The sequence below is a fragment of the Mixophyes fleayi genome, chromosome 1 (genome assembly GCF_038048845.1).
Source record: "Mixophyes fleayi isolate aMixFle1 chromosome 1, aMixFle1.hap1, whole genome shotgun sequence".
In the NCBI taxonomy this organism is placed as follows: Eukaryota; Metazoa; Chordata; class Amphibia; order Anura; family Limnodynastidae; genus Mixophyes; species Mixophyes fleayi.
This window is the reverse complement of record NC_134402.1, coordinates 141275913-141303456: the sequence shown is the minus strand read 5'-3', so window position 1 is coordinate 141303456 and position 27544 is coordinate 141275913.

The window sequence follows — 27544 nt, the reverse complement described above, 5'->3', positions numbered from 1 at the left end:
CTTCCTGTCTTGGAGGACTTTTCTGTAAAGAAGAGAAAGTTTTTCTGTTGCATCAACTGTGGGACAATTACCCAATCAGCATGGTTAGCACCTGAAGAGAATTATTATCACTATATTTTCACTTGTATTTGAGGTGCAACCTTAAACACAATTATGAAGTAAGGTAAAGAAGATACAGATGTTTGTTTAACAAGGAGCACAAAATGTCCCTCCTAAATTATTAAAGTAAGGACTTATACTATCCATTTAAAATATAACTTTTATTATATATTCTAAAAAAAGCCAGCGAAATATAAAATGATATCAAACTAATAGAAAACTAAATGTGTGGATATATAAAATAAAATAACTGGGTACACATTAAAGCTTTCTCCTATATTACCAAAATAAGTGTTATATATCAACATTTAAGCTTTAAAAAGTGATCAATATACTGTTTGATGTACCAAATCAGTGTTTAAATGTCTGCCATATATAAATTCATGGGAAATATGCTGCTGAGAAAATAGGAGAGAAGTCTATATATAATAGTAGAGAGGTCTAAATATATTAGTATAGCTGTTCCCTAATAGTCTAACCAAAATCATATGGTCTATATTATACTCTAGATCTAAGGAGATATGAACTACTCTGTCTCCAAAATGCTCATACCTAATGAAATGCAGTGGAGCTGGTGGTCACGGAAAAAGTCCTTCCTGCAACAGTTGTGTCAACTCAAATATGCTGCATGTAAAATCCGTGATCCATATTGTAAGGCTATGGGTAGTGCATTGCTAACTGCCTCATATACTCTTTACTAACTCAGGGATTACAGGAGCAATACTGCTTAAATATCCCCTTTTAAATGTTGGCGAACCAAGTGCACTCAGCGGGGACGCCGACGCGAATTTCGCTAGGTAGTGCTTAATCAAGGCCTTGATTAAGCACTACTACTACTGTTATGTCGCCACTGATTGCCAGAACATGCATTCATTCATACTGCATGCTGCCACTGTCTGCCAGAACATACATGCATAATGCACCCCACCACTGTCTGTCACAACATACATACTGCACCCTATCACAGCCTACCATAATGAACATACGTACATGCTGCACCCTATCACTGCATGTCAAAACATACTTGCATACATACTGCTGCCTGCAAGAACATACATTCTGCACTTCATTACTTCCTGCCAGAACATATACATACATATTTTCTGTACCCCACCACTGTCTGCCACAACAGACAGACAGATCCTACCACTGTCTGCCAGAACATACATACTGCATCAATGGCGAATTTATAGCCTCTTCTAGGTTGGTTGCATCCTTGGGCATGTCAGCTAATTATATACCTATTGCATCTTCCTAAGCGGTCTGCCAAGTGCCCTAGTTAACAAATTATCCGCTAGTCACTTTCTTCTGTAGGAGGAATTGCTCAGTTTGTCCGGTTAAGATTGTCGCTAAATTTGCCTATATTCACCCCCACACAAAGGACAGATGGTTGGTGCATGGGGATGGGTCCCCCCTCATGAAATACCAAATTAGGTTGTCTTTAAGCGAATGCTGAGCTTGAAAGGTCTGATGGTGCACTGTTTAACACGCATTCTTTTCGGTTTGGGAGATCACGTCTGCAGCTATTACACTTCAATTCAATGCATACAGTGAGTGAACAGGTGGAGGTTGAATGCATTAAGAGCTATATGCTGCCTTATTTGCTACCCTGACTTTCTGTTCCACCTTCTGCTTTTTCTGCTGATTTGGGTGACACAGGGCGTTGGTCCCTTCTTGCTTTTGAAAGCAAGGGCACAAAGGGATTTTACCTAATTTTTTCTCTACAAGTGGGCCTGATGACTCTAGGGTCCACAAGGTTTTTTTATGGTTTTACCTTCGCTTGTGTCTCTTGTTCATTTTCTCTTGTTTATCCTTCTCTTACTTCTTTCTTTTTCTATTTTTTAATTTTCCTGCTTGTATTTCCTTTCTGTTCAGGCTCTGTCCCGTGCTGCTCTCTGCACTGTACCGCTATAATCTGGCGCTGCTTCAGTTTGACATGCTTTAATGCCTCCCAGGTTTGGATCCAACCTGGCATGGATACATTCCTTATGGCCTGATTTGGTCTGCTGCTGGTCCGATATAGTTCCCAGAGGTATATGGAGATCTTTTCCTGATCGGGAGATGGTTATAAAAGTGCATTGGACAGTTAAATCGGTGGTGGCCAGTTTTGGGTGCCCCTTTTGATGATTTCAAATTGATAAAATTTCATTGTGCTCGCCTTTATTGGTCAGATGGAGTTCATTTGATGGAGGAAGGTATGGGTTTGTTCATTGGGAGTTTATTTAGCTTTAGTTTATGTATGGTGCCAAATCTTGAGTGAACCAGGCGTGGCTGGAAAACATTGAGCAGCGTTACTGTATGCTTGGTCGGCACACATACGTTTTTTATGTAATCACTGAACCAGCATCCCTTCGAAGAGTAGGCTTTGTTTTCAGTACATCCACCACCCTAAGGGATTGTTCTAGCCGAACTGCCTATCATTTTCTCACACGGTGTTTTGTTTCATTAAACTCCTTTAATTTGCCAAAGCAATGTATAGCATCATTTATTATAATAGAGTAATAAAGAAGGGAGTTAAAGAGGAGCACCAACTATTATGTGAGAACTTCAAACATTAAGCATTTTATTGAACCAAGATAGGGTAAATACATATATATAAATTACTGACTGTTTCATTTAGAATTATGAAAATCTTTAGAGTTGCTTTTTTTGTTTGAAGTACTTTGTGTTGATCAGTGGTAATTCCTGAATAAATCCTTTAAGATTTCATGATATTTCCAAGAAAATATAATTAAAAGACTGCCAAAGATGGGTAGTTTAATTGGCCACTGTATTTATTATTTTCATCTTCCAAAAACAACCTGAAAACAAGGAGTTAATAATGCAGATTAAATAAGTGTACTGCAGGCATTTGACACTTAATAATAGGCAGTTGGAATTCTACTACAGGCTAACCGAATCTGAGGACCAGTAGCTAAAGTGATGACTTTTTGCCTATTGGGAAGTCAGTAATGTACTATATGTACTATATGCATTGATCATTAACACACATACTTTCGGCAGGAGGATTAAACTCCTACACACATCACTGAGTGATATCTAATAGATTGTTTCACTAAAACCTATTATTATTCTTGCACATGTGGTAGATGACAACGGAAGAGAATGGTTGTGTTTATTGCCGTATATCAGTAAAATGGTATCACAGGAGTGGACACAAATTTCACTATTTGCATTGGTGCTTACCAAGACATTTTGTGATCACTCTCAAATTGAAATCTGGAATGTTTAATATTTGCAACATTGTAATACGTTGGAAGCCCTGTCTTGACACACTGTCACGGGCACTAGGAGTCTTTACCCAGGGATCACCAGGTGATAGGCTTACCAGAGCAGTATAGGTGGTAATATGGTACTCTGGTAGCAGGGTGACCACGGAACAGGAAATAGCAGATGATGAGATGCTCAGGAAAGTCTATGACTAGCAGCACTGGTAATATGGAGGTAGTAATACACGAGGAACTGTATGGACAAAGGACAAGTGAAGGTAGTCAGTGGTCTGCGGTAGCAAGTTGTACCACTGCTATAGTGAGGAGGAATGTCCAACAGAAACGAGGAGGTGATGAGAGTCAGCGGTCTGCGGATAGCAAGTTATACCGCTGTCTGAGTGAAGGAATGGAATCCAAGTGGAGGTATCCGGGGAGTCAGTGGTCTGCGTTAGCAAGTTGTACCACTGCTATGTGAGAGGATACTGGAACAGGTGACACAGGAAACAGGGATCAGTGGTCTGCCTCTAGCAAGTTGTACCACTGAATATATATGTGAGGAGGAGCACGGGGAGAGACTGCAATACAGGAGATACACTGGCACCTTAAACTTGATCCACAATAATATGCACAATATATAAATGACTGAACAGCACTGCAATAATAGAAAGTCACTTGAGGTAATCCGGCACAAGATAACACAGTCAATGATGGCAATAGACTCAGCGGATAGCAAACTCCAGAGGAGAACCAACACAGTCCAGCAAGATATGCAATACACCAGCACAGTCAATGAGAAGTATGCATACCGTGATTCAGAAGCAGGCTGTCAGACAGGAGTGCAGAGATACCTGAACGGCTGGAGGCCGGCAGGATGCGAAGTCCCTGGATGGGTGAAGCGGTAGTCAAGTAGGTGCAGCGCACAGGTAGGTAGACCAGCAGGGGAACAAATACTCAGGAAGCAGTAGTATGTAGAACTGGACTCCTGGAGGACCCTGAAGAGTAGCGATGGTCTAGCTGAGAGGAAAGTAGTGAGGCGCAGATCCGATGCTGACAGGCGGGTAGAGACCAGCGGGAACACAGGAAAGCATGGAGAGCGGATCAGCAGTTGAAGGACGAGTAGAGCTGAGGAGTAGCAGCAGCAGGACTCTGCAGACACACGGAGGTAGCCAATAGCAACCAGCAGGTGCAGTAACGATGGAACACGGGAGAGCAGAGCTGAGCTGGAACTGTTGATCACGGAGAGTAGCGGATAGGAATAGTTGTAGCAGTCTCGAGGAAACACGGGAGAGTTGAGATGGGCTGAAGACTGAAGCGCACAGAGGCAGCGGATAGGAATCAGCCAAACAGTCACGATGAAACACAGACGAGTTGAAGGTTGAAGACTGTAGTGCACGGAGGCAGCGGATAGGAATCAGCTAACAGTCACGATGATGCACAGGTGAGTTGATGTAGATTGAAGACTGTAGTGCACGGAGGCAGCGGATAGGAATCAGCTAACAGTCACAATGATATATAGTAGAGTCGAAGTGGCTTGAAGACTGTAGTGCACGGAGGCAGCGGATAGGAATCAGCTAACAGTCACGATGATACACAGGAGGGTAGAAGTGGTATGGAAACCACAGGAGTAGAAGTGGTTTGGAAACCACAGAGGTAGAAGTGGTTTGGAAACCACAGGAATCAGCAGCACTGAATACACGAGGAAACACAGGAACACCTTCAGAGACTCATGGGGAATGAGACTCCAAGATCAGGCAACGTGGTATTGACCACAGGTGCTTAATATAGGGAGTGTTGCCTGATCTGCCAATTAAGTTAAAGGAACATGTACTGAAGGGTTTGAAAGGGCTGCGCATGCGCAGACCCTCAGGATGGAGGACGGCCACGGTTCCTGAATGTCCGGGAAGAAGCACTCACAGTCCGGTGAGTGACACACACATTACATGCACCAAGGAAACGGCCATCTTTTAAACACGAGTTATATAGGCGCCATAAAAAATAATATGAGGTAAAGGCAAGTTCAACAATGGAAAATTAATTTTCAAGAATCCCCTGATCAAGAATTATGGCTAAAAAAATGTGTGCTTTAATATGTCTTTACCTACATTTCATTTGATGTGGTTCAGTATAAATCTTGCACCTAAATACAATGTTAATAAATTAGCCTTATATTTATTACTATATAAATACATTATTGAGAGACATTTATTATAAATTTATCTTTTCACATATTTAGCAACATATATAATTAACATCTCTATGGCCTAATGTCTATATTAATCTCTCAACGAGAAGATGAAATCCCTCACAAGTGGCACTCAGGAAATCTAGAAATAGATGTGAATAAATAGGAACATTTTCATAAATAGTCTATTTATGTCCTTCTACTCAGAACAAAATTTGAACACTTAGCCAAAAAGTGATCAGACTATATTTGTTTGCTCTTTTAAACTCCTAAATGAAGAAATTTGCCTTCAAATGATTGACATGGCACATTAGCTTCCAAATGAAGAAAAATTCTATTCTATTCTAAAAAACAGTTTCTATGAAACGATTTCACTTGAGTTGGCCAAAAACTGATCTACGCCCAAATAAAAGCAGGTAATGTAGAACAAAGCAGGACAACTGTTCACTTTAAAATGTAATGTTTAATGTTGAGGATGAGCTGATTAATAATAAATAGTATAACAAAATTGGGAATCTGCTCTCCCTGTGATTGTATATGCAGTCACGAGTCTGCTGCCGTGGATGACAAATTGTGTGGAAGGGGAGTTCTAACCCCCAAGTAAACTTACAATATGTCCCCCGGCGCAGAGAGGGGATGTATGATAATAGTTTGTACACTTTAGCATATATTCTATGTCAAACAAAATAAATAATGCAACTTTCATTGTAACAGTGTACTTGCAATATGAATTTAATTTATTATCATACCTCACCTCTCTGTGCCAGGGGACATACTGTCTTTTAGATTAACAATATATGGCTTGCCCCCTGCAATACATGGAGAAAAATAAAATTTTATATATATATATATATATATATATATATATATTTTTTTTTGTCAACACTCTGTGGGCCTGATTCATTAGTGCTCACACTGAACACAATTTGCGTAAGATAATTTACTCACATGTGCACGCACAACACACAATTAATTGAGCAACAGATCTCGAGATACGTAGCAAGATGAATATGAGCGCAAGTCGTTGATGTAAAAGTGGGGTAGCATATATGTGCGTCTGATCACAGAAGCGAGCAGCTGCGGGCTGTATGGACTACAAACTTTAGAGTACTCTATGCACTGTCAGTAATATAAATAGATCAGTTCCATTGAGTTGCCTTGTGTTGAGATGATTTGAGTTTATTTTGTAATAATTAGTATAATGAGTGTACTGTGCAGGACAGTTCTTAGGTACATACAACATTATTTGGTTTTACGTTTTTATATATATATATATATATATATATATATATATATATATATATATATATATATATATATCTATCTGTCCTGCACAGTACACTTAAGGTTAATCAATAAGGACTCACCTCAACTCTCAAATCATCTGACCATCTAAACAACGCGACTCAAATAAACTGAACTGAACTATTTATTATAATTTTCAATTGATAATAATTTACATTTTAAATAATATAAATGATGTGTTTGCAAAAAGCTTACGTTGCAGGAGAGCTGATTTTTTCATCTACCAGAGTTTCTGTTTTATTTGAATCACACAATGTATTACAGATGACAGACCCTTATTGTAGATAACCAATAATGTGTGGGTCATTTTTGGCATTAAAAATTATGTCTGCACTTGTGTCTGTGTTGTATTTAAGTATTTCTTTGGGACATTATAGTTCGCAGCATGGCTTTATAGCCTTGGATTATACTTGTGCTCGTAGTAATAGTACTACTAAAAAAGTTTGGGAGTTAATATCTTGTAGAAAGGGACAAATGTATGTTAGTTTATGTTCAAAATGTCCCTTCATTATGGCCCAATTTTACATAAATACACATTTATTTGCACTAAAAAGCCTCACAACAATGTATGGAACTATTTCTTTAAAATAACTAAACCAACATAAAGTAAATATATATATATATATATTTCTTTTAAAAGGCAGGGATGGGGGATTTTCAACCCGGTGATGGAGGCTGGAATCCAGGGTAGTGGTGCAGGAATCCAGGGTAGGGGAAACTGGATTGGGACCTTACGCTGATCCCAAAATATGGCTGTCTTCTAGAGCTGTAGTAAAAAACAACATTTATTACTTTTGTGGGTATACTTTGTTTACACATTTGCAGAGTTCTGAAGTGTTACATAACTTGAAACTCTCTGCAAAGGATCATGTTATGCTAAGAACATTAATAGCCAGAGGACTTTTTGCTTGCACATGCAGTTATATGTTTTTGTGGGGTGCATGGGGGTGGGTGCATTCTTTAACAGCCTCCTCCTCATACTCCTCCTCCCGGGACCCTCCGGGGATTCCTTTGGCTCCTCCTCTTCCTTGGCCTCTACCTGCACCGCCTTTGAAGATTCCTTCTGCTTCTCATGCTGCTCCTCCCTGGCCTTTAACAGCCTCCTCTTCACGCTCTTCCTCCCGGGCCTCCTCTGGACATATATTACAACACATACAAGTATCTTACAAGCAACTATCAGAAATGGAACTACAGTCACAATGGCGTACAGAAAACAGAGCAAACATACCTGGCAAAAAAAACAAGGATGGGGACATAATAATCAATGCAAAGAAATCACCTCAACACAAAGAAAATCAAAGGTGCTAATCCGTTTGAAGGGGAGCAGAAAAAAATTCTTAATTTTGGTAAGTTAAAACATACACATATGAGCATCTTACCAAAAATAAGGTAATAAAAAAAGCATTGTTCATGTAGCACATAAATGATTAAATACACTTTAGACAAAATAATAATAAAATCATGCAGTACATAAGTGTTACAGACTCACCTCTCCGGGGTCCAGCGCCGTTCTCTGCCAGTGCCGCGATCGGTTCTTCCGGGTGGCGGGTCACATATCTGACTGTCAGGTGGGTAATACAAATCTTCTCCTCTACTTAAACCTGGCTCTGACACTGATCATGTGTCAGAGCAACATAGTTGCTGTGCGTCTGACTCCCTGCAGTTCCTTGTGAGTGCCTTCTGCTGGATCTTCCATGTACCAAACCCTGCTTGTCTGACTACGCTCTGCTGGATCTAACATGTACAAAACCCTGCCTGTCTGACTACGCTCTGCTGGATCTTCTGTGTACCAAACAGGGGAGGGCTGGCTGATTTCAGCCCGGGGGCAAGCACACAGCAGCGGCCCATCCTTAGAGGGTGGTTTTTGGTGCAATATATATTTATCTATATAAAAAGAGGCTATTGTAGTGTTGCCTAATCCATATATATATATTTTATGCCCAGGCCCAGAGCTGGATTAAGGCTCTGGAGGGCCTGGGCACTTTAGACTGGGTAACCTATGATGTAGCATGGTTATCATTTTAGACAAATACACAGGCAATACTGTGTGCACTACTGTTAGGTGCACAGAGTTCTGTCTTAACGAGCAGTGCACGGTGAAGCGGGACATACCTCCCAACTGTGACCCAAGTTCGGAACTGTCTCACCAGATTCAGGACAGTTAGCATACTGTCCTGCTCTCTTCTACCTGTTCTTGTCACTGTCACCCCTTGCAGCTGCTGGTTACTTTAACTCATTTGCTGGTTGTCTGGATCTTGTAATATTGGAGGTCCTATTTGTAAAAAAAAAAAAATGGGTACATAAAATTTAGAAAACTCCAACCAGTCCCAGTTTAAATCAATAGCACACACGTTTTATAATTAAGCCTCCCTCCAGCCACAACAATTTAAAATAATAATATTCATATTTGCTAAATAGATCTCTTTCCCTCCAACCAACCCTGACATTAGATAGCAAACACATTTAATATATAAACCTATTTCCCTCCCCTCAAACAGCCCCAGCATTATTTTAAATAGCATTTACGTCTAACAAATATAACCATTTCCCACAATAATCCCAGACATTAAATAATTCATAATCACATTTAATAAATAGACCTCCCCAAACAGCCCCACAATCAATTAATAGCTCACCACCCCAGCATTAACTTAAAGGTGCAATTACTCCATCTTAAATTCATAGGACCCACTATTAAATTAAATTGTCCCACCATCACCCCACAAATAAAATAGCACCCAATACTTAGCCCCCACCTGCACTCCTCAATTAAATTGATAGCCTACCTCCCACATTATATTAAGACCCCCTCCCTCACACACACAAACTACATTCCTAGACTGGTCATTCCCACACACAATACATTCACATACTGCCCCCCCTACACACACATATACATTCATATACTGGCCCCTCCCATACATTCATATACTGCCCCCCTACACACACACACACACACACACACACACACACACACACACACACACACACACACAATACATTCATATACTGGCCCCCACAAACACACAATACATTCATATACTGGCCCCCACAAACATACACAATACATTCATATACTGCCGCCCTTTCCCCCTACACACACAATACATACATATCCTGCCCCCACAAACACACACAATACATTCATATACTGCCGCTACCCCCCTACACACACAATACATTCATATTCTGGCTCCCACAAACACACAATACATTCATAGACTGCCCCCACAAACACACAATACATTCATATACTGGCTCCCACAAACACACAATACATTCATATACTGGCCCCCACAAACATACACAATACATACATATACTGCCGTCACAAACACACAAAACATTCATATACTGCCCCCACAAACACACAATACATACATATACTGCCCCCACAAACACACAATACATACATATACTGGCCCCACAAACACACAATACATTCATATACTGGCCCCACAAACACACAATACATTCATATACTGCCGCCACAAACACACAATACATTCATATACTGCCCCCACAAACACACAATACATTCATATACTGGCCCCACAAACACACAATACATTCATATACTGCCACCCCCCTCTCACACAGACATTAATTTAGCACACTGACACTCACACAGACATTAATTTAGCATACTGACACTGTCATACACAATATTAATATAATACTCCCCCTCCCCCGTCACTTACCTGGCTCAATCCCACGCGCTGTCAGTTTCTTCAGTCATGGGACGGCACCCGCGCGAGGTGCATCGCGCGAACATAGAAAATGGGAGGGAGGGGGGACGGATCGTTGGGATACGTGGCCTTTTGAAGGTGGCTGGTCCCGGGGGGGGCAGCTACCTGGCAGCCCGAAACAATGTTTTTATGTCCGGCCCGGGGGACGTGTGCCCCCCTGCCCCCCAGGCCAGCCCGCCCCTGGTACCAAACCCTGCCTGTCTAATTACACTCTGCTGGAATCTGTTCTACCTCACTGGGGTCATGTGTTCTCTTCTGGGTACTTCCGTCTATTCGTCAGCTACGTGGTGCTGCCTCCTAAGGCATTCCAGGGGACCAAGACCTGCGAGTTCTCAGCAGTAAAGTCCATCCTGCCTTGCGGTGGTTCTTGGTGAATAACAGGGAACTCGTTAGATTCCGAACCCTTGGTTTGCCAGCGCTAATTAGGATCAGCATAGCTTTAGATATCAACTCCGGTTGTAACAGTTTGCTCTGACCAGACATGGATCTGGCTGGAGATCCCTCACCTAAAGACCTACTCTCTCTGCTTGGGAGAGAGTACAGAAACAGGAGGCTAACCAGGACCGTCTCATGCAATACCTGCAAAGACTGTCTAGCCATATGGACACTTTGCAAAACACCCTTGTGGCTTCTGGCTCCACAAGTTCTTCTGCTTAATAAGTGTCAACTCCAAGTCCCACTACCACCTCCCAAATGCGTATTCCAAACCCTCCCAAGTTCGATGGAGATCACAAACTCTGTAGGGGATTTCTAAACCAGTGTGCGATCCACACTGGTTTAGATCTTCCAGGAGCTGCTGTACCAATTTGTACCAATTTGTTATCTACTTGGATGACATCCTTTTTTTTTTTTTTCAAGACCTCCTCTCCCATAGGGAACATGTCTGTGAGGTCCTCTCTCGCCTCAGGAAACACCATCTTTTTTATAAATTGGAAAAATGCCTAATTTGAGCAGAGACAGTTGCCCTTTTTAGACTACATAGTTTAGGGAACCGGACTCCAAATGGGTCCTGCCAAACTGAAAGCCATTTTCGAATGGCCACAACCCACAGGGTTCTCCAATTATTATTGACAGTTTATTATAGGATATTCTTCTATCATAACCCCCATTACAGCTTTGACCAGGAGGGAGGCTAACACCAAGGTCTGGTCTCCCAAAGTCCTTAAAGCTTTAAAGTATCTGAAATCCACATTGTCCTCGGCTCCTATTCTTCATCAACCGGATTATTAGTTTCCTTTTTTCCTTTAGGTGGATGCCTCCTTCTATGGCACTGGAGCTGTCTTATCACAATGGGACTCTTCTGGGAAGCTTAACCCCTGTGTTTTTTTCTCCGGAAAATTTCTTCCTGCTGAAAAGATCTATGGGATAGGAGACAAGGAACTACTGGCAATTAAACTGGCTCTATCAGAATGGCGGCATTTACTTGAAGGAGCTCTTTTCCCTGCAACCATTTACAAGGATCCCAAGAACCTACTGTACCGGTGCCTGAATCCTCGCCAGGCAAGGTGGGCCTTGTTCTTTTCTTGATTTGACATCAATTTGACCTTCCGTCCTGGTTCCAAGAAACAGAAGGCTGATGCTTTTTCTTGATCTTTTGATCCAGATGACCTGGAATCTGCTGAGAAGACTAAGACAATTCTGAATCCTAAATATTTTTTAGCTGCTACATCTCCCAAGAATCTGGCTTGTTCATCTGGGAAGACCTTCATTCTTCCACATCTTCGGCTCAAACTTTTACGCTGGGTCCACCTTTCGCGTTTTGCAGGTCATGCCGGAGCTAGGAAGACTTGGAAACTACTCTGTCATTACTATTGGTGGCCATCCTTACGTAAGGAGGTCGAGAAGTTTGTCTCCGCATGTTCTGTCTGTGCCCAGCATAAGGTCCCTCGGGTCACATCCTTTGGTCCTCTTATTCCATTACCCGTTCCTAAGGTTCCTTGGACCCAGATTTCAATGGATTTCATTACAGACTTACCAGCCTCAAAGTCCTTTACAGCCATCTGGGTGATCACGGATCATTTTTTCAAGAGCAGCACACTTTATATCTTTCAAGGGTCTTCCGTCCTCTTCAGTAATGGCAGATCTGTTCATCAAAGAGGTGTTTCGAATGTCCACTACTTATTGTATCCGATCGAGGTTTGCAGTTTATTTCCAAATTTTGGAGAGCCTGCTGTAGCAAGTTAGGTATTAAACTCAATTTCTTATCGGCCTATCACCAGCAGTCTAATGGACTAATGGAACAGACCAATCAGGAACTTGACTGGGTTGAATTGCTCCCCTGGGCAGAATTCGCCCATAATAACTATTTTCACAAGGCAATTGCTAATTCTTCCTTCTTTGTACTCTCTGGTTGTAACCCAAGACTTCCAACTTTTCTCAGGCTCCCATATCTTCAGTACCTGCAGTGGTTTCTCTAATGCACAACTTCACAGTCATTTGGGCTCAGGTAAAGAATAGCTTAACGAAGTCTTCTGCCTGCTCCAAGAAGGTCTATGATAAGAAGAGACGCATAGTCCCAAATCTGGTCCCGGGGGATAAAGTTTTGTTGTCTACGTGCAATATCCATTTGAAACTCCCCAATGTGAAACTGGCACCCAGATTTATTGGTCCTTTCAGATTTCTGAAATGATCAATCCAGTGGCTTTTAGTTTGAAGCTTCCACCATCTTTACGTATTCCCAATGTGTTCCATATATCTTTCCTTAAGCATGTGGTGCAGAATCAATTCTCCTCTTCTGGAAGATTGCCTCCCCTGGTTCTAGCTCAAGATCAGACTGAGTATAAGGTCAAACAGTTTTTGGATTTGTGCAGATTTCGGGATTTGGTGCAGTTTCTCATCTATTGGAAGGGTTATGTAACAGAGGAGCGCACTTGGGTCAAAGCTTCAGACATTTATGCTCCTCGGTTACTCAAACAATTTCACAAGAAATTCCCAAACAAACCCTTTTAGGGTGTTCAGAGTACACCCGTATGGTAGGGGGTACTGTTACAGACTCATCTCTTTGGGTTACAGCACTGTTCTCTGCCAGCGCCGCCATCAGAGCTTCCGAGTGGCGGGTCACATGACCTGACTGTCGGGGCGGGTAATTCAAATCTCCTCCTCTACTTAAACCCAGCTCTGACACTGATCATGTGTCAGAGCAACATAGTTGCCGTACGTCTGACTCCCTGCAGCTCCTTGTGTCTGTACTGCTGTTCTCCCTGTGAGTGCCTTCCGCTGGATCTTCCATGTACCAAACCCTGCTTGTCTGACTACACTCTGCTGGAATCTGTTTTACCTTGCTGGAGTCAGTGTTCTCTTCTGGGTACTTCCCTCCATTCGTCAGATCTGTGGTTCTGCCTCCTAAGGCAACCCAGGGGACCGAGACCTGCAAGTTCTCGGCAGCAAAGTCCATTTTGCCTTGCAGTGGTTCTTGGTGAATACTGGGGAACTCGTTAGATTCTGCACCCTTGGCTTACCAGCGCTAATTAGGATCAGCACAGCTTCAAATATTAACTCTGGTTGTAACAATAGGACACAGAAAAAAATTACCTCTCAAGACACATAAACTTGGTAAAATACACTATGTAAATAAAATAATAAAATAAACATATAAATATTCTCCCACAATTCTCCACCCATTTTAAACTTCAAACAATTGTAAGTGTGCATTACTAAGTCTTTTATAATGGTTTGTAATGAGAGAAATGTATGCAGGTGTATTGTCTGCTGTGGCATCAGCTGTGTTTATCTAGCCCTGTCAATTTTGGCTTTGACCTAAACTATACCCCGAGCTGATGCAAAAGATACGGCATAAAAACAACTTACTTACATGGCCATAGAGCCGCAGCTGCATGCATTTAAGTTTGGCACTCCCCTTTTATGCAGCTATAATGGTAGCATGCCCCTTCCCCACCCAGTTTACTCCCCAAAGTCGTAGCCTGTTGTATATGCATCCTATGCACACAGGCTTTACTTACTTACATGGCCTTATAACTGTGTTTTTTCGCCCCTATCTCCCTGTTCTGGGCATGCGTAGAATGAATTTGAGTACAATACACTCAAAATCTGCAGATACATGCACTAATGAATCAGGCCCTGAAAGTGGATCATCACTCGATAGCACTTCTGGAAGTGAATTATATCTGTCCATTTTGAAAGCAGTATAATGCTGGCTGACCACTCCGTAAGTAGAGTATTACTTATTGGCCACACTTAAGGAACCGAGTTCAGCTAGCAATTGGGCAGTTTGGTAGCTGAAATGAGCTGTCACAAATAAATTACATTTTGTATTTTCAGTCTATAATAAAGCAACTGGCAGTACCTATAAAGACTTAAACAGGTGTGTCTTTAGGAGGATGTCTATGTAAGCATTTATTGTAAACAAGCTAATTATCTTATGTTATCTAAGGTTATATGTTTTAAATGAACTGTATGATAACAGAACAGATTACCATAAAATTTTGAATTTTCTCTAACACCTGCTAGCTGTAACTTATTTGTAATAGTTAGTTATAGGTCACACTTTGAACAGCTGTGTTCATGTGTAGCAGATTTTGTCCACAGATTTGATTTACCATTAAATGGGTCATTAGAGTGTGTCAAGCAGTGAACAGATAAGAATGTTCTATCAAAGGCTGGTTTTTACAGAAATTTGATGAATGATACAAGATACTACTTTCAAAATGTCATACAGTCCATTTGTCTAGATTCAAAATAAAAAAGATAGATAGCATGTTTTGTGCTATGAAATGCAGCTGCTTCCAGTGCAACAGAATTGTGATGGTAAACATACAGCCAGATGTGTCTAGCTGTTAGTCAGTAACATATGTGTCAGGTGTACATCAAATACTTATGCCCAGCTCAATTGTGAATGTAAATGTACGTATAGTGTAAAGTATGGCTGTTTAAGAATATAGAACGAAGCGTATATCCCTTCCCTAGTGGAGCTTACAATATATATTCTCTACCACATGGACACAAGATATTTTTTGTGCAAAGCCAATTAACTTACTAGTATGTCTTTGGAGTGTGAAGAGAAGTCAGAACACCTGGAGGAAACACGCACAAGCATGAGGAGAACATACAAACTCCACATAGATTTCTATAACTTTATGGTATAAAGATTGTTCCTCCATTCTTATACTATATTTTAAAAGTACCTTATAGCACAACATTTATGTACATATTAACATTTTAGAGAGTTTTCCACTGCAATAAGGCATTCAAAACATCCAGTCTTCACATTGTGCATAAGGTTATAGGGTTAAATATCTTTTGCTAACGTAATATTTTTTTGGGTGGGAAATAAAATAATATAATAATAATAATAATATAGTAATATATATAATTTTATATAACAAACATTTAAGTATGGGCCTAAGAGCCATATTTTTAAAGGAGATAACCCAGGCACCAAAGAATAAGATCTGGGACTACCACCATTGTGACCAGGGGCTAGGTGTCAGGAATTGGGGTCTTAGTCCTGTTTACGCCACTCGGCAGTATCATATCACAGTGCATCTCCCTCTTGTCAGAATGCAGCCATCTAACTTCTTGGACAAAGCGTGACTTCTGTCTGCTGTACTGAAGGCTTCTATCTTGGGTGAGAAATTTGCTAAACATCCTACTGAGTCTGAACAGCTGATCTCATCCACCAGTTAGCTTCCTCTGCATGCTATAAGAGTCTCCTCCTATACTCAGCTAATTGCCAGTGCAACACTTTCCTACTTCTAGCTTACCACAGTTGCTGTTTGTTTGTCTGCTTCATTCTGCCTGCTGTATACAGATTTCAGCTATCAACCATTCGTGTGAATTTAGCTTCACCCTGTTTGCTGTTATACTGACTTCAACCATTTAACTTCTGAAGAAGTTCAGTATCATTCTGCTTGCTGTGATACAAACTTTAACCATTAACCCTTTGAGTGAATTCAGCTTCTGTCTGCCTGTTGAAATAAAGACTTTGGCTATTTATTCCTCGTGTAGATTCACCTTCATTCTATATGCTCGTGTACAGATTCCAGCTACCTTCAGTGTGGATCCTCCTCTCATTAATCTATTCCTGTCTCTCCTACTGGCTATCTGGGGTAGTAGGTTGTTGTTCTGAGTCATCCACTTTCCGGAGCCATTTCTGTGTCTCAGGTTACCGACTTCCAATTACAGGCCTACCTCAGGTTCTGAGTTGTCCAGGGCCAGTTCCAGGCTTAGTCTGTTTAGGAGGTTGCCACCCCTGTATAGTGACTGCCTGTTCTGAGTCTTCCCTGTCCCAGTTGTGGTACTATATTCCTCTGACTCTCTGAGTTCTTGGGGGTACTGAGTCTCTGGTCGTGGGTTCAGGTCCTCCCTGTTCCCATGTCCAGGTTTCAATCCATCAGGTCCAGATTCCAGTTTTTTATTCCAGTAAACAGTAACTGGTAGATGTTCACCCCAGCAATATGGTGTGACCAGGCATGTGCATCTGAACCAGTAAGTCTGTGCCACATGGCATAGAGAACTCGCCATCTTCCCATGCTCCTACAGCCCCCACTGCTCAGCTCATAATTCACCAGAAGTGCCAACACCATTCCAACATGCTCTCAAGGTAAAATATGCAAAACAAGTATTTTCTTAAATTCACTACATTTTTATTTAAGCTAACCAAAAAGTCTGCTGGCCTTTTTATATGAGCTATACACACTGATGTTTCTAAATAATGTATGATGCACATTTAGAACATGCAAATTAATATTCCTTAAAAAAAATGGGGAATAAATAGGTAAAACTGTATGGACTCCATCACCAATTATGAGGAAATGTTTACATGGTTTGGAGAAACAGCTGTTAGATGTTTTTGCACACATTGAACAACAAGTATTTGCCTTTCCTAATATGTATTTTTAAGGTGCACTTACAATTGAAGTATTGTTGGATTACATCATGTCAAACTTTCGGATTTTCTTCCATGGAGCAAAGCTCGAGATCAGGATCTTCAGGTAACTACTTCACAATCTCGACCTCCTCCTCAATATGCATCCCATTTATGAGGGCAACATTATGAAAAATGACACACAGAGCAATGATGTCGCACAGAAGTGTCAGCACATACCTGAATGCTCCATTAGACCGAATAAGCCATTGAAAATTTGCTTGGTTAGAGTCTAACTGGTTTCTCACTTTTGCATCAGGTATCTCAAAAAGAAAAAAATGTAAAATAAAGAATGCAGAATATTTTAAAATAATACATGATCCACAATTGTCATGTGTCTGTTTTTTTAATGTTCGAAATTTTGGAAATAAATTCCCAAAACTTCATTCCCTAAAACACATTTAATACATTTCACTGACCAAAAGTCTATAAGGTTCACGTTGTAATTAAACTAAAATTGTAACATCTTTTTTTTTCAAATGTCAAAAGACGTTATGGTTTACCCATATATGTTGTACACTTAACTGTATTGCCTGTAAGAATCATTTTATTTTCTATAATTTTAGGAGCTCTATATCAAACAGTGTGGCAGCCTATTTTGTTTCCTTTTTTATGCAGTAGAGTAGAAATATTGTCTTTCCCAAAATATTATCAATTAGAGCACTTCTAGCAATTATAAAATGATTGATGATGATGATGGTGATGATGATTTGTGTCATGCCATATAGGACCCCTGTCTTAACTGGTAACCACAGTTTAGGAGCTTTTCTAGTAAATTGTAGTAACTAGCATGATGATTTTAAATAATCATTATAAGGTAGTTACCCTGTAAAACTGCTATTAATTAGGGGTGTGCACCGGCCACTTTTAGTGTTTTGGGTTTTGGGTTCTGATTAGCTTGAGGTTTTGGGTTCTGATTTGTTTTGCCAAAACACCTGACGAAAGGTTTTGGTTTTGATTTAGGGGTTTGGGTTCTGATTTATTTTTAAAAAAGCATAAAAAGTGCTAAAATCCAGTTTTTTTGTTTTTTTTCACTCCTACGCTATTATTAACCTCAATAACATTCAATAACAATCATTTCCACTCATTTCCAGTCTATTCTGAACACCTCACACCTCACAATATTGTTTTTAGTCCAAAACATTGCACCGAGGTAGCTTTCTGGACTGCGTAGTGGAGTGGCCCCGGTACCCAATTTGGTACTGGGGCCACAATACCTCCTCCAACTGGTCTGAATTCCACTGCACAGATGGCTGCTCCTACATCCTCTGCAGCATATAGAGGGTGGAGTTCTAAGGCATCACTACCTCTTGTTTTCGTTGATGACAGGGCATTTTCATTATTTTTTATTTGGCAGCAACAGTGAACGTAGTTTAATATCTGATACGCAGCTTTCTGGACTGTGTAGTGGAGTGGCCCCAGTACCCAATTTGGTACCGGGGCCACAATACCTCCTCCAACTGGTCTGAATTCCACTGCACAGATGGCGGACACCGGACGCACGTCTAACACCAACATAGCTGTGCCGGTGACATGGCCTGCAGGACTATCTCTGATGGAGATAGAACTAGGCCCCAAAGAGCACATAATGCCAAAAAAGAGTTGCAAGATGGAATTGTCCTTGGGCCTTCCCACCCACACTGATGTTGTTGAAATAGGACATGCGCACTTTAACAAACCAATCATTTCAGCGAAAAGGCCTACCATACTGTGGCTGAAATGATTGGTTTGTTTGGACTCCAATAAAACGAGCTGACAAAGAAAAAAAAAAGGTGCAAGATGGAATTATCCTTGGGCCCTCCCACCCACCCTTATGTTGTTGAAATAGGACATGCACACTTTAACAAACCAATCATTTTCAGCGACAGGGCCTACAAAACAAAACAACTGTGGCTGAAATGATTGGTTTGTTTGGGCCCCCACACAAAAAAGCTATTCATCTCTCCCTGTACAAACTAAACTGGCTCTACTGAGGCAAGATGTTGTCCTCATCCTCATCCTCTGATTCCTGGCCCCCTTCAGTGTGTCCTTCCTCATCCTCACACATTATCAATTCGTCCCCGCTGGACTCCACAACCACAGGTCCCTCTGTAGTATTTGGAGGCCAGTGCTGTACTTGATTGAGGAATTGATAATTCATTTTTATGAACATCATTTTTTCTACGTTTTGTGGAAGCAACCTCCTTCGCCGCTCACTGACCAGGTTCCCCGCTGCACTAAAAACTCTTTCCGAGTACACACTGGAGGGGGGACAACTTAGGTAAAATAGAGACAGTTTGTACAGGGGCTTCCAAACTGGCTTTTTTTTCTGCCAGTAAGAATATGGACTGTCTAACATGTCTACTTGGATGGTGTCAGCAAAGTAATCCTCCATCATTTTTTCAATTGTGACAGCATCCAATGCAGCGACAGTAGACATGTCTGCAATGGTTGGCAGGTCCTTCAGTCCAGACCAGATGTTCTCAGCATCCCCGCCAGCGGGTCTTTTAGGAAAACTGACCTTTTTCCTCGCAGCCACAGGTGTTGAAGAAAATGAAGGAGGAGCTGTTGGCATGTCACGGTCCTCTTCAGAGGACAATCTACTGACCAGCAGGTCTTTGCACCACTGTAGACTTGTGTCCACCGGAAACAGAGACACAACATGCGCTTTAAACAGAGGATCCAGCACGGTGGATAGTCACAGTCATATAGTCCTTCGTTTGCCCTGAACCACTTGTCCACATGTCCGTGGTTAAGTGGACAGTGGGTACAACCGCATTTTTCAGAGCACTGAGGACACTTGTTCGTACTTCTCTGTACATCTTTGGTATCGCCTGCCTAGTGAAGTGGAATCTCGACGGGATTTAATACCGGGGACACAATACCTCCATCAACCGTCTAAATCCCACTCCACTGATGGCGGACACCGGACGCACGTCTAACACCAACATAGCAGTTACAGCCTCAGTTATCTGCTTTGCAATAGGGTGACTACTGTCGTACTTTGTGCTCATGGCAAACGACTGTTGGACGGTCAACTGTTTGGTGAAAGACGTAGCGTTCTTACGACTTCCCCTCTGGGAAGATGACCGACTACCAGCAGCAGCAGCGGCAGTAGTAGGCGTACCGCTGCAGGATTCCTCGGATGAATCCTGGATTGAAGAGGACTCAGTGTGGCTGGTGACATGGCCTGCAGGACTAAATCTGATGGAGATCGTGGAAGAAGTTGACGAGGAGGGTGTTGGTGGTGTGTATCCAACAGGACCAAGGGATTTAGGTGTCCCTGGACTGATGACAGTCCTAGCCCTAGTTCCTGAACTAATCACTGAACTATGAAGGTTATTCAGGTGACGTATAAGGGAGGATGTCCCTAGGTGGCCAAGATCCTTACCCCTGCTTATTTGAGCTTTACATAAGCTACATATGGCCATACATTTGTTGTCTGGATTGGAATAAAAATAACTCCAGACCGAAGAGGTGCATTTCTTGGTCTTCTGTCCAGGCATGACAATGGGCTTTTTCAACCCATGGACAACAACTGATTCTGCCCCTGGTGCCTCATTTAAGATAACCACATCAGCATCCTCCTCGTCAAGTTCCTCCTCAGCGCCAGCTACATCAATATCCTCCTCCCGGTGTACAACATTGACACCTTGATTATCCAAATCTGGATCTACACTGTGGGTGATCCTTCCAGCATATGCAGAGGGTGTGCTGCAAATGGTGGAAGGAGCCACCTCTTCCCGTACAGTGAGGGGAAGGTCAGGCTTCGCAACCACCAACACCCTTGGACTCGCCTTGGGAATTTGTGATGACATCTCTTTAGAAGGCAGAGTTGTTTGCTGTGTTGTTGCTGACAGCATAACTCTTTTAAATTTTTTTGAGGGGGGGAGGAGGAGGGCTTAGATCCTTGGGTGAAGCTGAACCACTAGTCCTGAACACGGGCCAGGGCCTAAGCCGTTCCTTGCCACTCCGTGTCGTAAATGGCATATTGACAAGTTTTCTTTTCTCCTCAGATGTTTTTAATTTCCTTTTTTTGGTAATTTTTGTGAACTTTGGGTTTTTGGATTTTACATGCCCTCTACAAGGAGATTAGGCATCGGCCTTGGCAGACGACGTTGATGGCATTTCATCGTCTATGTTATGACTAGTGGCAGCAGGTTCAGCATTAGAAGGAAGTGGGTCTTGATCTTTCCCTACTTTATCCTCCAAAATTTGGTACTCCATTATATGCAGCACACGTTGTATTACAGTACTATTTTTTAAATACTGCTGGAACAGTGAACAATTTTTAATAGATTGCAGTATATTAATGTTTCTGTACTGCAAGAAAGAACAGTGAACAATTTTTAATAGATTGCAGTATTAATGTTTCTGGACTGCAAGAATATATTTTTTATACTTTTTTTAATTTTTTGTTATATTTTTTTTAAATGATTTTTGTATAATTTTTTTATTTTTTTTTATTTTTTTTAAATTTTTTAATACTTTTAAAATAACTATGCACAGGATAAAAGCACCATTGTACTCAGCAGCACAGAGCACAGGACAAAAGCACCACTGGACTCAGCAAGGACAGAGCACTGGACTGATGCACCACTGGACTCAGCAAGGACAGAGCACTGGACTGATGCAACACTGGACTCAGCAAGGACAGAGCACTGGACTGATGCACCACTGGACTCAGCAAGGACAGAGCACTGGACTGATGCACCACTGGACTCAGCAAGGACAGAGCACTGGACTGATGCACCACTGGACTCAGCAAGGACAGAGCACTGGACTGATGCACCACTGGACTCAGCAAGGACAGAGCACTAGACACAAGTAAAGAGCACCACTACCCTATACACCCTCTCTCTTCCCTGATGTCAGGCGAAATGAAGATGGCGGCCGCAAGGTGAGTATTTATGACATCCGAGTCTCGCGAGATCCGACGCGAGACTTGGATGTCATAGCCTCGGTTTGGCTTCGTTTGGCGCCCGGAAGTTCCCGAACAGTGCGGAATCCGAACCCGCTCATCCTTACTATTAATGCTGCCCACAGATATGAAACCTGTGTGGAAGCATTCACTGCATTTACAGATAGCTTTATAAGCTTCATTCCATAGTGGATATGAGACCAAGCTACCTCCTGACAAAGAAAAACAAAATTAACTGTAAACACTATAACCGCTATAGCTAAACTTAAATTGTTTTTTTTTACCTGACAGTTTACAACGTTTAGTGCTAAAGCATTATAACACTATCAGGAACAGTAATCACAAATAAGCCATAATCAAATTACCTATTAATTGTGCGTTATATCCAATCATAAGTGCCACATGATTACAAGAAACAAGAAAGTATAATGAAACAACAACACAAATTCAAATCATCATAACATAAACCCCCTCTCTTTTCTGTCCCAGAAATTTAATTTTTAATAAAAGCTAGTACTTATTCCCAACAGCTTCCTGATTGAGTATGAGTAAAGTCAGATGAAGCTCAGAACATATATGCAAGCTAAAATAATAACTCACTTGTACCTCCTTCCAAAAGAACTGTTGTAAATAAATATATTAATGCATAATGGATCAATAAGGAAGATTTAATATGAATGTATAAATAAGTACATACATAAAGTTTCAATCTCAGATTAAAGAGGTGTTCTTAAAGGTATTCTAGTCTGCTCTGCTTACATTTAAGGTGCAACACTACATTCCCGGCATTGTGAATGCCTCTGCAAACTAGAAGTGTGTCTAGGTCAGGGGCTGGCTGGGCTGGGAGGCAGGGGGGCATCTGCCCCGTTGGCCGGTCCCATAGTGGGCTACCTTGGGCTGGGTCACTGGCCACCTGCATGTTTTTTCTTTAAAATGGGCTGCTGAAAAGAGACTTGCCCCCGGGCTACAATTTGCCAGCCTTCCCCGAGTCTAGGTTTCAATTATGGCTTATATTAATCATGAGAGTAAGAAAACATCAGGCCTTTGGTGAGTTTGAAGCTTTTTTATAAATTGTAGGAAGTTTAATTGATTGCTATATCCTATTAAAAGTATTGGACCACCTCTAAGCTGATGTGAAAATGTCTGTGCACCTTTCTGCCCTTTTACCCCTGACTATTCCTTCTCACCAAATCTGCTACCTATCGTTATCCCCTAGGGGTCTGTTTTTGGGACATTTACTTTTCTCCCTTTACACTTCCTACCTTGGTGACTTAATAAAGTCCTACGGTTTCCAGTATCATGTATACGCAAATGATGCCCAGATCTACTGTACATCTCTCCAGATCTCTTATCTTCTCTCCCGAGCATCCAACTGTCTTTCTTCTATCCCTTCTTGGATGTCCCACGCTTCCTTAAATTAAACATATGTAAAATTGAACTGATTGTGTTCCAACCACCTGAGTTCCTCTACCTCCTCTCATCTCTCTATCTGTAGAAAAACATACAATTTTCTCTGTCCCCCAAGTTCGCTATCTAGTACTTATCCTTGAATTTTCCCTCTCTTTCACTCCCCACATTCAGACTTGCCACTTGCACCTTTGCAACATCTCAAGGAATAGAACCTTTCTCACCTTGGAGGAAATTGTACTCCCACCCACCCTTATGTAAGATATTGAAAATGACATGTACAGTTTAACAAAGCAAGCACTCCAGCAACAAGGAGTGCCACTTTTGTGGCTGAAGTGCTTGGTTTGTTTGGGCCTCCACAAAATAAGCTACCAATAGCTTAGCTGCCTTAAGCCCAACAATGCTGTCAATCAGGGGCGGGCTGGCTGGCCCGGGGGGCAGGGGGGCATCGGTCAGGCCGCTATTAGGGCCGGGGGGTAGACATCAGATGCGGCCGTGTCAGCGCACACGCGGCCGCATCCCTTTTCATGTGATGCGGCCGCCTGTGTGCCCCCCGGCCACGCCTCTCCCAGCCCGCGCCTGTTTGCAATGAACTCTACAGTATTAAATCATATCTGCTCGTGCTGCATCTTTAATCTCCTTCCCCTCTCTGGATACCTCCTTCTCATCCCTGAAGAACTGCCAAACTTATGTAGACACAGGAATGGATATCACAACTGAAGTAGCATTAAATCTGTGACACGGTACTTGTGGGCAGCATGGAATCCGTCATGTTGGTATACACTGCACTGAACAGAGATTTAAATCTATTGGTTTAAGGAGAGTGTATTTAAGTTAAAATGTGACCAACTGGATGAGATCCTGGATTTAAGAGAGCTTGTACATGAGAGATGCACTGTGCTTCAAAAGAATAATACAGAGGAGACCCTGAGGCAGGATGATAAATATGTCCTGTTTAAAAAACAGCTAAGAGACCTGAGAAAGCAAATGGGTGTGTCACCAGCTCCTGCAGATGAAGCTTTGGAAGGTGAAGATGAAGAGATCGCTGTCACTCAGAGCACTCCTATAACACAGTTGTAGATGTGAAGCCAGTGAAAAATAATATATATGGTAACATGTACGAGAGAGAAGCAATTGAAAGGATGATTGAAAACAAACTTTAGAAGGGTAAATCCGACAGGTGTCCAAAAATTGCCTGTGATCATTCTGACATGAGTGTATCGGATCTCGTTCCAGACAATGCACTAAAAAGAGCCATTGACATTCACAGCATAAAGCAAGATCATCAGCTTCAAATTGGTCAAAATCCCCAAAAAATGTAAATATAGCTAGGCACCTTTGACGTAAAGTGAAGATCACAAACACTGACGAAACAGCAGCAAAGTGTAAGGTTTTGACTAAAGTGCTTGGTTTGTTTTGGGCCACCCCCACAAAACAAGCTAATAAAGTGCTTAAGGCACCTAAGTGCTGTTAAGATGTTGTTGTCATCATCCTCAGCCTCATCCTCACCCTCATCAGTGTGTACATCATCCTCACACATTATTAATTAATCCCTGCTGGAATCCACCATTACAGAAGTCTCTGTACTTTGATGTAATTGGCGGTAAAGGAAATTCCTTCCTTGTGGAAATTGTAGTTCATTTTTATGATCATCATCGTTTCCACATTTTGAGGAAGTAGACTCCTACGCCGATCACTGACAAGGTTCTTGGCTGTGCTGGAAACTCTTTTTGAGTACACACTAGAGGGTGGGCAGCTTATGTAGTGCAAAGTGAGTTGGTACATGGGTCTCCAAATTCCTCCCAGTATGTAAGGGGACAGTCTGTCGTGGCTATTTTTATGCTGTCGTTAAAATAATCCTCCACTATCCTTTGGATGTTGATAGTAGGATCAGGTGGAGTTAGGGCAGAGGTGTCACGGTTTTTGGTCAATACTTTTAGACCAGACCAGATGTCAAAATCTTGTGCTGAGTCATCTGCATCATCGCTGGGTTTCTTGGAAAAGCTATTTTTTTTTTCCTAGCAACAGTTGAGTGAGAAACTGAAGGAGGAGACGCTGTCCTGTTACGTAACGCTTGAGCTGTCACCTTTCTCATCAGGAGCTCTTTACATCTCTTAAGATCTGGGTCAGTTGGAAACAAAGAGAAGACATAGCTATTGAACCTAGGATCAAGCACAATTGCCAAAATATAGTCATCCGATTCCAGGATTTTGATAACTCTGGGAACCTGGAGAAGCAAATAAAGTACTTGATCTACAAGTCTGACATACGTAGTGTAATTGCTTTTTTTCAGCTCCTCCTTCAGTTTCTCAAGCTGCTTTTCCAAAAGTCTAATTGAGGGAATTACTTGGCTCAAGCTAGCAGTGTCTGAACTTCACAGGTGACTACTTCGAATGGTTTCAACACCTTGCACATCACAGAAAGTGGATATTCTCCACTGTGCTTGATTAAAATACATTCCCCCTCCTTTCCCAATGTCATGGCTTGTGGAGTAAGTGTAGATGGCTTTTCGCTGTTCCTCCATCCTCAGAAGCATATACAGGGTGGAATTCCACCTCTTGCTTCAGTTGGTGGCAGGGCAAATTAAATTGTTCTTGTAGCTGCTGCAATCTCCTACATGCTGTTGCTGAATGTCGACAATGTCCACACAGCATCCTCTGCATGTCACTGTCCTTTTTCAAAAAGCACTGCACCACCAAGTTTATTGTGAGAGCAAAACAGGCAATGTGATGGAATTCACCCAGCTGTAATGTTCTCATAATATTGGTGGTGTTATCAGAAATGACATATCCTGAGGAGAGTCCGAGAGTCTAAGCGGGATAAGCCATGTTGCAATGACATCCCTTTTTGTAACAGATTGTCAGCTGTATGCCTCTTCGTGAACACTGTGATACACAGAGTAGCCTGCCTCGAAAAATTCTGACATAGTTGGGTAAATGCTGCTGCTGTTCCTGCTGGTGAAGGCGAATCACCAACCCAGTGGCCTGTCACAGTCATATAATCTTTAGTTTGCCCAATTCCGTTTGTCTACATATCTGTGGTTAAGTGTATTGTGGGTGGAACGACATTTTGTAGCCCAGTAATTACATTTTAACGAACCGTCTTGTGCAGATGAGGAATAGCTTTTCTAGTAAAATGGTGTTGTGGTGTCTAATACCAGCTGCATTAATAGTGGATATTGGATGCAGATCTAATACTAGCATAGTCACCATAGCATCTGTGATCTGATTTGCGATAGGTGACAGCTTTCATGCTTGCTTCCTCTTGCAAAAGATTGTTTAACAGTCAATTGTTGTAAAATACTAGTAGTCTACTTCTTGGTCTGCTTCTGGGATGAAGATTCACACCCAGCAGCAGCAACTGCAGCGGGACTAAAGCACAAGAATTCTTCTAAGAAATCTTGGATAGGGGAGGAGCCATCTAGCCTTAGCAACTTGGATACAGGACTAACTCTGATTGCTACTGAGGATATTGACGAGGAATGTGTTGTGGGTGTAGATTGCAGGTATCAAGATCTAGCTAAGAGAAGGGAGCAAGCTGATGCTGAACTGCTGGTTATTATTTTTTTAGCATAAGTTTCAGATTTTCCCAACAGCTTGCTATGAACTCCCTTCAAATGGCGTAACATGGATGAGGTTCCTAGATGGTTAAGGTCCCTACCTCTACTGACTGTGGCTTTACATACGCTTCAAATGGATAGACAACTGTGTGTGTCAGGATTTGGGTAGAAATAATTCCACACATAAGAAGTGGATTTTTTGGTCTTATGTCCAGGCATGACAATGGCCTTCTTCTTGTCACGTGCCAGAA